This window comes from Scylla paramamosain, chromosome 36, assembly GCF_035594125.1.
Source record: "Scylla paramamosain isolate STU-SP2022 chromosome 36, ASM3559412v1, whole genome shotgun sequence".
Taxonomy (NCBI): domain Eukaryota; kingdom Metazoa; phylum Arthropoda; class Malacostraca; order Decapoda; family Portunidae; genus Scylla; species Scylla paramamosain.
In genome coordinates this window covers 2,534,598-2,543,346 of record NC_087186.1, presented here as the reverse complement: position 1 = coordinate 2,543,346, position 8,749 = coordinate 2,534,598, and the positions used below count along the sequence as shown (strand labels likewise).

Sequence of the window (8,749 nt, the reverse complement as noted above, 5' to 3'; positions counted from 1 at the left end):
GAGACGGTGGAACATGTGGTGCTGGAGTGTGTGAAGTATGCCAGAGACAGGAATGAGATGATGCAAGTGATACTGACTGAGTTAGGGCATGATAGGAATGAAAAAGTGAAGAAGACAGGAAAGGAATGGATGGTGTTGTTGCTGGGACTGTGTAGAGAGAGGCGAATGAAAGGATGATTGAGGCGGTGAAAGAGTTTCTGGAGAGAATGTGGCGTGCCAGGTGTATGAACAATTAGGATAGAGGATGCTGTTCGTTTCTCTTTTTTTCCCCTTCTACAGGAGTTGCCGATCCAAAGGCATGGCTCAGGAGTGATCCTGTGCCACCTGTACCATCAAGATCAAGATCAAGGCATATTGGCTTTAAGGTGAGAATCTGTAAAACAAAACACACCAAAACAATCAGTATCTGTTTGACAGCCTGAGTAGGCCCTTGTCTATCATCTTATATATGAGGACGTTTACGTGTGTCATAAAGAAAAAGGCAACTCACTGAAGGTAGTTACTGTATGGCATATGTTGATGTGGAGTTTTCGCCATGGTAATTGCAGCTCTTGAGGTTATTTCCTGAACCTTCGCTGCTGTGCGTTTCTTCTCGTTTTCTTGGTATACAGTTGACATATTATTTCGGTAAAACTTTACATTAACTTGTCGCATAACTCCTCCCCTTTCACCCAACAAACTTTTGGGACCTGTAGGGATCTTTTTTCTTTTTGGTGGAGGAGAGGGGAGGAAGGCGGTTACTCGGAAAATGATGTTTTAGGATGGGGGAAGCCAAATTTTACTCTGAAGACGGGGTTTTAGGATGGGGGAAGCCAAATTTGGGCATTTCTTGATAAAAAGAATCCACCCTCCCATTCCCTCCAATCTCCCCCTAACCGCTCAAACAAGCTTGGGGGCCTGTGAGGAATTGGGGGTTTTGGGAGGGGATGAAAAATAAGTTAAATAAGGGCGTTCAAAAACTCTAAGGAAATTTACCTTGATATTTTGGATTTCCCTAAGCTATCTAGCCCCTAGACACCCCAACTCATGGCTAGGATGTTAACCTAACCTAGCATAACCTAATCTAACCTAACCTAACTTAGCATAAGCTAGCCTAATCTAACCTAACATAACCTAACCTAACCTAATGAGGGACATCAAAAAATTATACCGTTATGTCTTACTGGTGTGGTGTGAAGATTCTCAGGGTGATGCAGGTAGTTACAGCTTGGCAGCTTCCTCAATAAACACATGGGACCTCTTCCTTATGTTTGTATATCATACCTTAACCATTGGTGTTGATAAATGTCTCACAGCGTGACTTTTTTCCTTCACCTCCCACCACTGGGTAGCCATATTAACAAATGACAGTGAGCCTCTATCAGAATGCCTGATGCATCTCTAAAACAAATGAAAAATCTAACTGAACCTACCATGGAAAGTTGTAATTGGTGTCCTTGCAAATAGCCTCATGAGTGGCAGTGTGTGATTGGAGGGGTCAGCTGTATAGATACCATGAAATCCTAATATGCCACTACCCACAAATCCCAGTTATAAACAAAAAATAATTTCAATGATTGACTGGTGCAGAGATCCCTTGGCCTTAGAAAATATCAAATTTCTCCACACTTGAGTGCTATTACAGCTATACTTGACACGTGCCCCCTAAATTATTTTATGGTTATGGCAAGATCACCAAACCTTCTGCATGATGTGCGAGTTTTGTGCTTGTATGTAACATAGCCGTGTTATCCAGATTAACCCAAATTTGGATATTCATGAAAAAAGTCAAAGGATGAGATGCCATATTTTGACAACTGGGGAAATTACTAGCCTAACCAATCTTTACCTTACCTAACCTATTATTTCTCTCCCCCCTCCCTCCCATGGATTCCCTCATAAGGACACTAAGCTAACCTAGCATTACCTAACATTATTTAATCTAACCTGGATCCACCCATTAAGGAAATGGTAAATTTATATAAGTGCACCCATCTAACATTTTTGGACAAAACTACATTTTTCTGGTAGATTTTGATGTGCTATGTTTGAATCTAGTAACCATTTCTGCCACAAATCAATGTTTTTTTTTATATGCATCCTCCACACATATATAAGCCAATGAATGATTTGCAATGAAAGCAATCAAAGATTCATCCAGAAAACACTAAAATCTACCAGAGAAAATGTAGTTTTGTTCTCACGCATGACACTGAAAAAATGAAGCTTAACTAAACCTAATCCGATCTAACTAAACCTAACCAAATCTAGCTAAACCTAACATAACCTAACCTACCTTATTGGTTCTTTGGTTTTTCCTCATCAATGGAGTCCTCATTGAGAAGAACTGGAGGTGGCTAAGCTTTGTTATTGCTATGAAATTTTCTTATCATCTCGAAGTAATTGAACTCAGCCACTGCACTGAGCCATCTTCTAAGACTGATTTAAAACTATGCTCTGCCCTCCCACCTTGCAGAATACAACCCACCTATTGGCTGATTTATTTATTTTGTTTTCTTTTTTTTATTGGATGAGGCATTGTTCCATGCACGTACTAATGAAATCTTCTCCTCTAAACCCTCTTCCTTCCCTACACTGCCTCCCCTCCTTTTACGCCTCTTCACTCCTCTTCCTCCCAACACTGCCTTCAGACCATCTTGGTAGTGAGGTAACATAGGTATGTGGAGGAAATGATAAATTTGATAAAAAAATTAATATCTCAGGAATGAACAATTTACAGCAGTAAAGATATATGAAGTGCCTAGATTCAGAGTGATGTAAGCAGCAGAAATTAAAAAGTGGAGAAAAATACTGTCAAAGTTTTGTGAGTTTCAAAATGAGATATCTCTTCAGTGGATTGAGATAGAAAGTAATGATTGGTATCAAAGTATTCAGTAAATTATACCCTTTAGAACTATTTAGCTGAATTACATTATAAAATTACAATTAAATTACATTATTGAAAATAAATGTGACTGTTTTCTTTGATACAATGTTTTTTTAAGGATATCACACAACTACATTAAAATTGTATCTAGCACCCACACATTATTTATTTCCTTTATTTTATCAAGTTCTTTGATTTTCTATGTACTAATAGGGGAATCACAACCATTAAAAAGTCTTTTTAGTGAATTTATCAGTTTTATGAAACAAAAATGTAAGTAACATATTGGTACTTCCTAAGATGAACACAAATGAAGAGAAAGATACAAGGTTAAAAATGAGACTGGAAGAAGCTAAAACAAAATAATTAATAAATGTTATGAAAATATACCAGTATAAAGGACAATAGAATATAAAGAAATAATAAAAACATTCAATGGTTCCAAAGCTCACATAGTCTTCTCCCATGCTTCTTTGTCTTTTAGTGATATTTTTCTTTCATTTTTCTTCCTCTGGAGGGTTCTGGCTTCTCAGGGGGTATGCTCATGTCCGTTATAATAATGAAAAGCTTGCGTATTGTGTTAAACCAAATCCCCCCTCAAGCAGGCTTGAGGGAGGGAGAGTGTGAAGTGTGTGGGTGTGGTGGTGGGAAGGTGTCTTGGGGTGACATGTGACTCACAGCATGAGCCGTGACAGGCTGGCTCTTCCAGCGTGACAAGAAAGTTCTGTGGATAATTTCTCTTGGATAAATTTTTTACCCTATTGCAGGGTCCACTCTGATGTCTGTGCTCTCTCCTGTCACAGTAGGAATGTTGGGGAAGACACTGCATTAAAACTAATGATTTTTGGCTATGAGGTCGCTTACATCACCCTGGTTCTGGGCGCCTCATGTAGCACTGTGTTATACATGACCCAAATACACTCCTACCTTGGTACTACGGACTTCGCTTTAATGGATTTTGGAAGCAGTAGACAAAATTGGAGCAGTTGACTCAGTTTGAAAGTCCTTTGTGCTATAGATGGAGTTATCACAACATTGGACATGAGCCGCCTGTTGCAGGTGGTCAGTTTGTTTACATCATTCAAAACAACACGCGTAGCACATTGTTCCATGGTTTTTGCCCTTTTCATTGTTGTGTTTGAATTATCATAATTTTCTGTAACTGTGCCATCTGGAGGGAAAGTAGTAAAAGACAGCCAGTGTTGAAGCAATGCTCTCTCTCTCTCTCTCTCTCTCTCTCTCTCTCTCTCTCTCTCTCTCTCTCTCTCTCTCTCTCTCTCTCTCTCTCTCTCTCTCTCTCTGTGTGTGTGTGTGTTAACTTATCTGAGAGAGAGAGAGAGAGAGAGAGAGAGAGAGAGAGAGAGAGAGAGAGATAGAGAGATAAAGAGAGAGAGAGAGAGAGAGAGAGAGAGAGAGAGAGAGAGAGAGAGAGAGAGAGAGAGAGAGAGAGAGAGAGAGAGAGAGAGAGAGTGCTGCACCATCGGTCATTGTCACTGGCCGTCACAGCCACAATTCATTCTCTCTCTCTCTCTCTCTCTCTCTCTCTCTCTCTCTCTCTCTCTCTCTCTCTCTCTCTCTCTCTCTCTCTCTCTCTCTCTCTCTCTCTCTCTCTCTCTCTCTCTCTCTCTCTCTCTCTCTCTCTCTCTCTCTCTCTCTCTCTCTCTCTCTCTCTCTCCTTATATGTTCATTATATCAAGCTGCACGGCTACTTCATCATCTTCATTCATCTCATCCATCATTAGTGAGTATGTGTACTGATTTATCTTATTAATAGAAACAATAAACAGGCATTTTAGTGGTAGTGTCAATATAATGCAGATTTTAGCACTTCACAGGTGCCTTTGGAACATAACTCTGGGAAAAACTGGGGGTTTACTGTACTGTATTTATTCTTTTGTATTTTGTAATGTAATTGTTGATATTAACCATTCCTGTTGTAATCCAACGCTAAGTGACAGTATCTACGAACAATCAGCTTCATTGGATATTCCCCCCTTTTAGTCTCTAGTACCAAGGTATGAGTGTGTGTGTGTATATATATATATATATATATATATATATATATATATATATATATATATATATATATATATATATATATATATATATATAAAGAGGGTGTTTGAGTTACAAGCGAGATATGTTCTGGAAGGCTGCTTGTAAGCCATTTTGCTCGTAATTCGTCATTGTAATTTTTCAGTACAAAAAAAAAAATATCATACATTCCGCAAACAATGTAATGCTTACTTACTTGATACTTGATTCACATACCACATACCCAGAAGTTTCTCCCCCTTCTCTTGGTTATTATTGTTGACTGCATAGGTACAACAATTTTAACATGTTTTTTAATTTGTTTCTTGTCCTTGTAGTTTGTGTAAATAGTTGAATTACTCATGTTAAACAAGCATGCTACGTTTATAGTTTTTCACCACAGTCTATTTTCTTTATAATAGCCACCTTCGTTTCCAATGAAATAAATTGCTACTTTTTTGCACTTCCACCACTACCACTGCTTGCCTTACTCTTGCTATTATCCATGATAGATAAAGATGGGCAAAATTTTTCACAATAAAATCAGAAGAGCACAACAGAGCTGGAACTGGAACTGGTTTTGATAGACGGCTCCACACAAGCACTGATGGCGGATATGCATGAATTACAACTCAAATGTTTCTGCAGTGTTTAAAATATGTATATGTTCATTAACATTATTTAGGAAGTCTTGCAAATGGTATCTAGCAATTAATGAAGAAGTGTAATACAATCAAATATGAATAAGAGTCCCTGCATCCAGTATACAGAGAAATTATGTAAATAATATGAAAATATTTTGTTCATGCTAACCAATAGTAGGCTCCTATTTAGCGTTGCCATAAGCGTAATTGTTTTTTTGTACCTTAGTAGATATCTTATGATGTCATAACATAGGGTATGTATATTGGTACACTCCCGGTGACCCGTCATAAGAGTTAAGACTCAAATGAAGGGGAGGATGTGACCTTTCTCCTCATGAGTAAATAAAAAAATTTTTTTTTTTTACTTCAACTTCATCATAATATGTTTATTATTGTTTCTAGCGTAACATGGACCAATTGTATGGAAGGTAGACCAACTGCAAACGTATCTAGTGTTGTAGAATGTTTGATTGTAGATGCAAGGTCAATAAATTCAGAAATGGCATAGGACTTGTTCATAACATCTGATTTAATTTTCAATATTGTGCACCATACTAATCAGAAAAATGAAAATATAATTGCAGAAATTTCTCATAGGCCTTCAAATACAGATAAACTCCCATCACACATCAGGGTAAAAGATTGCTTTGAATTTTTTATTTTTTATTTATTTATTTTTTTTACAGTGGTTTATTAGGCAAAAAAAAAAAAATGCTTATAAAACACTTTTCAGGGAAGCATTTGGTAACCATGTATTTGGTGCATTAATGTCTGTGAATAGATTTGGATTTTTACATGCAAACCTAACTTTTGACAATGTTGATACTGGACATCAGAGATGGCTATGTACATGACCAGTTTGCTGCAGTCAGGGATCTTTTTAACAAATTTAATGACTGCCTGTTCATTGTTGGAGCCAGGTGATTTCTTAGCAATTCATGAAATCTTATATTTTTGAAGAAATCAAATAGGATTCAGGCAGTACAATAAGAACAAACCTAAATGATGTGGCCTGTTGTATAAATCTGTGAATGCGGTAAGAATTCCATTCTCCTTCAGGACAGTAGCATACTTGGGTAAACCTTCTGGAGAGCCTGGATTCCACTACATCTGTGGCACACTTCCAAGAGTGAAGGTTCTTGTAGGTCAGTTACAAGAATTTGTAGATCTTAGTGGTAGTCTAGAAAGACTGTGTACCAGCCTAGAGTTGTTTGAGTGCCTTCAAACACAAGGTATTGCTTGCATTGGTACTATAAATTGCATGAGGAAAAGCATACCACCAGAGATAAAGACAGTCACTGGAAGGGAAGAGGTCATACCAGGTGTACTGGAATAAAGATAATAAGGTAATAACTGAATTCTTATGTACAACATACCAAAAGTATAGGTAAAAAAAAATAATTGCTTCTGAATACATTCTCCCCCTATAATATTATGAATTACTGAGAATGATGGTGTAAGAAAGCCAGCCATATATAAAATGTATGATTTTTACTAAAACAGGAACTGACAATAGATCAGAGAATAGATTTTTATACAGTAGACACAAAATCTTGCAGATGGACAGTGAATGCCCTAGCATACATTCTTGATGCTGCAAGGGTAAATTCAGACAATTTATTCAGTTAAAAATAATGTTGATCCTACAAAATGTACATCACTTACATATAGCTGTAAGTTGGTGAAGGCATTATGTAATCCGCAAATTGAAAGGAGGAAATCAGAGGCTTATACTTTTGCGTGAATGACAATGAATAAAATGGACTTGATGTTAGGACATAGTAGAAGACAGGTAAGGAAAACTGTGAGAAAAGTAACACGTGAGAATAAAAAGGAATAGGTGTCACATTTGCCTAGATTTGGCTTGTGATCCAGAATAGGTGTTACACTTGCTTAGATTTGGCTTATGATTGAGACTACAACAAGAATGGACTAGAAGTAAAGAAGACTGTTAATCGGTGTCAAGTCTGTCACAAACATTCATGTGATCAACATTTAATGAAAATTTGTGTAAAATACTGTGATAAGAGGCCCAATCAGTGAGAATTCTGCCTTAAATATTGAGAAGAATTTTGCTGTTTTAAGGCAGATGCCTATATAAGGTGTGGTTATCTTTGTGTAGCACTTTCATTATAGAAAATGACCAATTTACAATAATCTATTACATTAGTATTTTATATATATATATATATATATATATATATATATATATATATATATATATATATATATATATATATATATATATATATATATATATATATATATATATATATATATATATATATATATATATATATATATATATATATATATATATATATATATATATATATACGAGGTGTGTCATTAAAGTTCCAGGACTGGTGCCACACAAGTTTTATTTCACATCCAGGCTACAAACTATAGGTTATCTCCTTCGAAGTAATCCCCCTGGCACCGCATGCACTTGTCCATCCTTCTCTGCCAGGCTTGCATGCACTGCTGGAAGGATTCTTGCGGGATGCTCCTCAGCTCCGTCGTCACGGCCTTTTTGATGTCGTCCGCATCATCAAAACGGGTCCCCTTCATGACCTCCTTGAGCTTGGGGAAGAGGAAGAAGTCGCACGGAGCGAGGTCAGGTGAGTAGGGCGGTTGCTCCAGCACGGCGATGTTCTTCTTGGCCAAGAACTCTCTGATGCTCAGGGCATTGTGAGCAGGCGCATTGTCGTGGTGAAGCAGCCACGAGTTGCCCTGCCACAACTCCCGCCTCTTCTCGCGCACTGCACGAAGCAGACGCCGCAGTACTTCTTTGTACACATGTTGGTTGACTGTCTGGCCCTGTGGCAAGAACTCGCAGTGGACGATGCCCCTCACATCGAAGAAAGCGATCAACATGACCTTGAAGCTGGACCTGGACTGCCTTGCTTTCTTCGGCCGTGGCGACGCCGGACTCTTCCATTGAAGGCTCTGGCGTTTGGTCTCCGGGTCGTACTCAAATACCCAGGACTCATCGCCGGTGATGACTCTCCTGAGCAAGTCTGGTTCAGTTTCCAGACGCTCGAGGATGTCCTGACACACCTGCATGCGTCGTCCCTTCTGGTCATCGTTCAGGAGTCTCGGCACCATCTTCGCACAGACTTTCCGCATGCCCAGATCTTCAGTGATAATCTTCCACACGCTGTTGTGGTTCATGCCAAGCTCATCTGCGATCTTTCGAACAGTC

General features: G+C 38.3%; 1 protein-coding gene across 3 annotated transcripts in view; it reads left to right on the top strand.

The window, feature by feature from the left end:
- The first annotated feature begins 210 nt into the window (after positions 1–210).
- Positions 211–8,749, top strand: part of LOC135090824 (C-signal-like) — a 141,584-nt gene continuing 133,045 nt past the window's right edge. For 2 of the 3 annotated variants that reach the window (XM_063987903.1, XM_063987906.1), the window contains exon 1: positions 354–495. The gene's annotated coding sequence lies outside the window, so the exon portion shown is untranslated. Of the gene's footprint in view, positions 496–8,749 lie in introns of all 3 variants that reach the window. The other variant, XM_063987904.1, reaches the window with a different exon arrangement.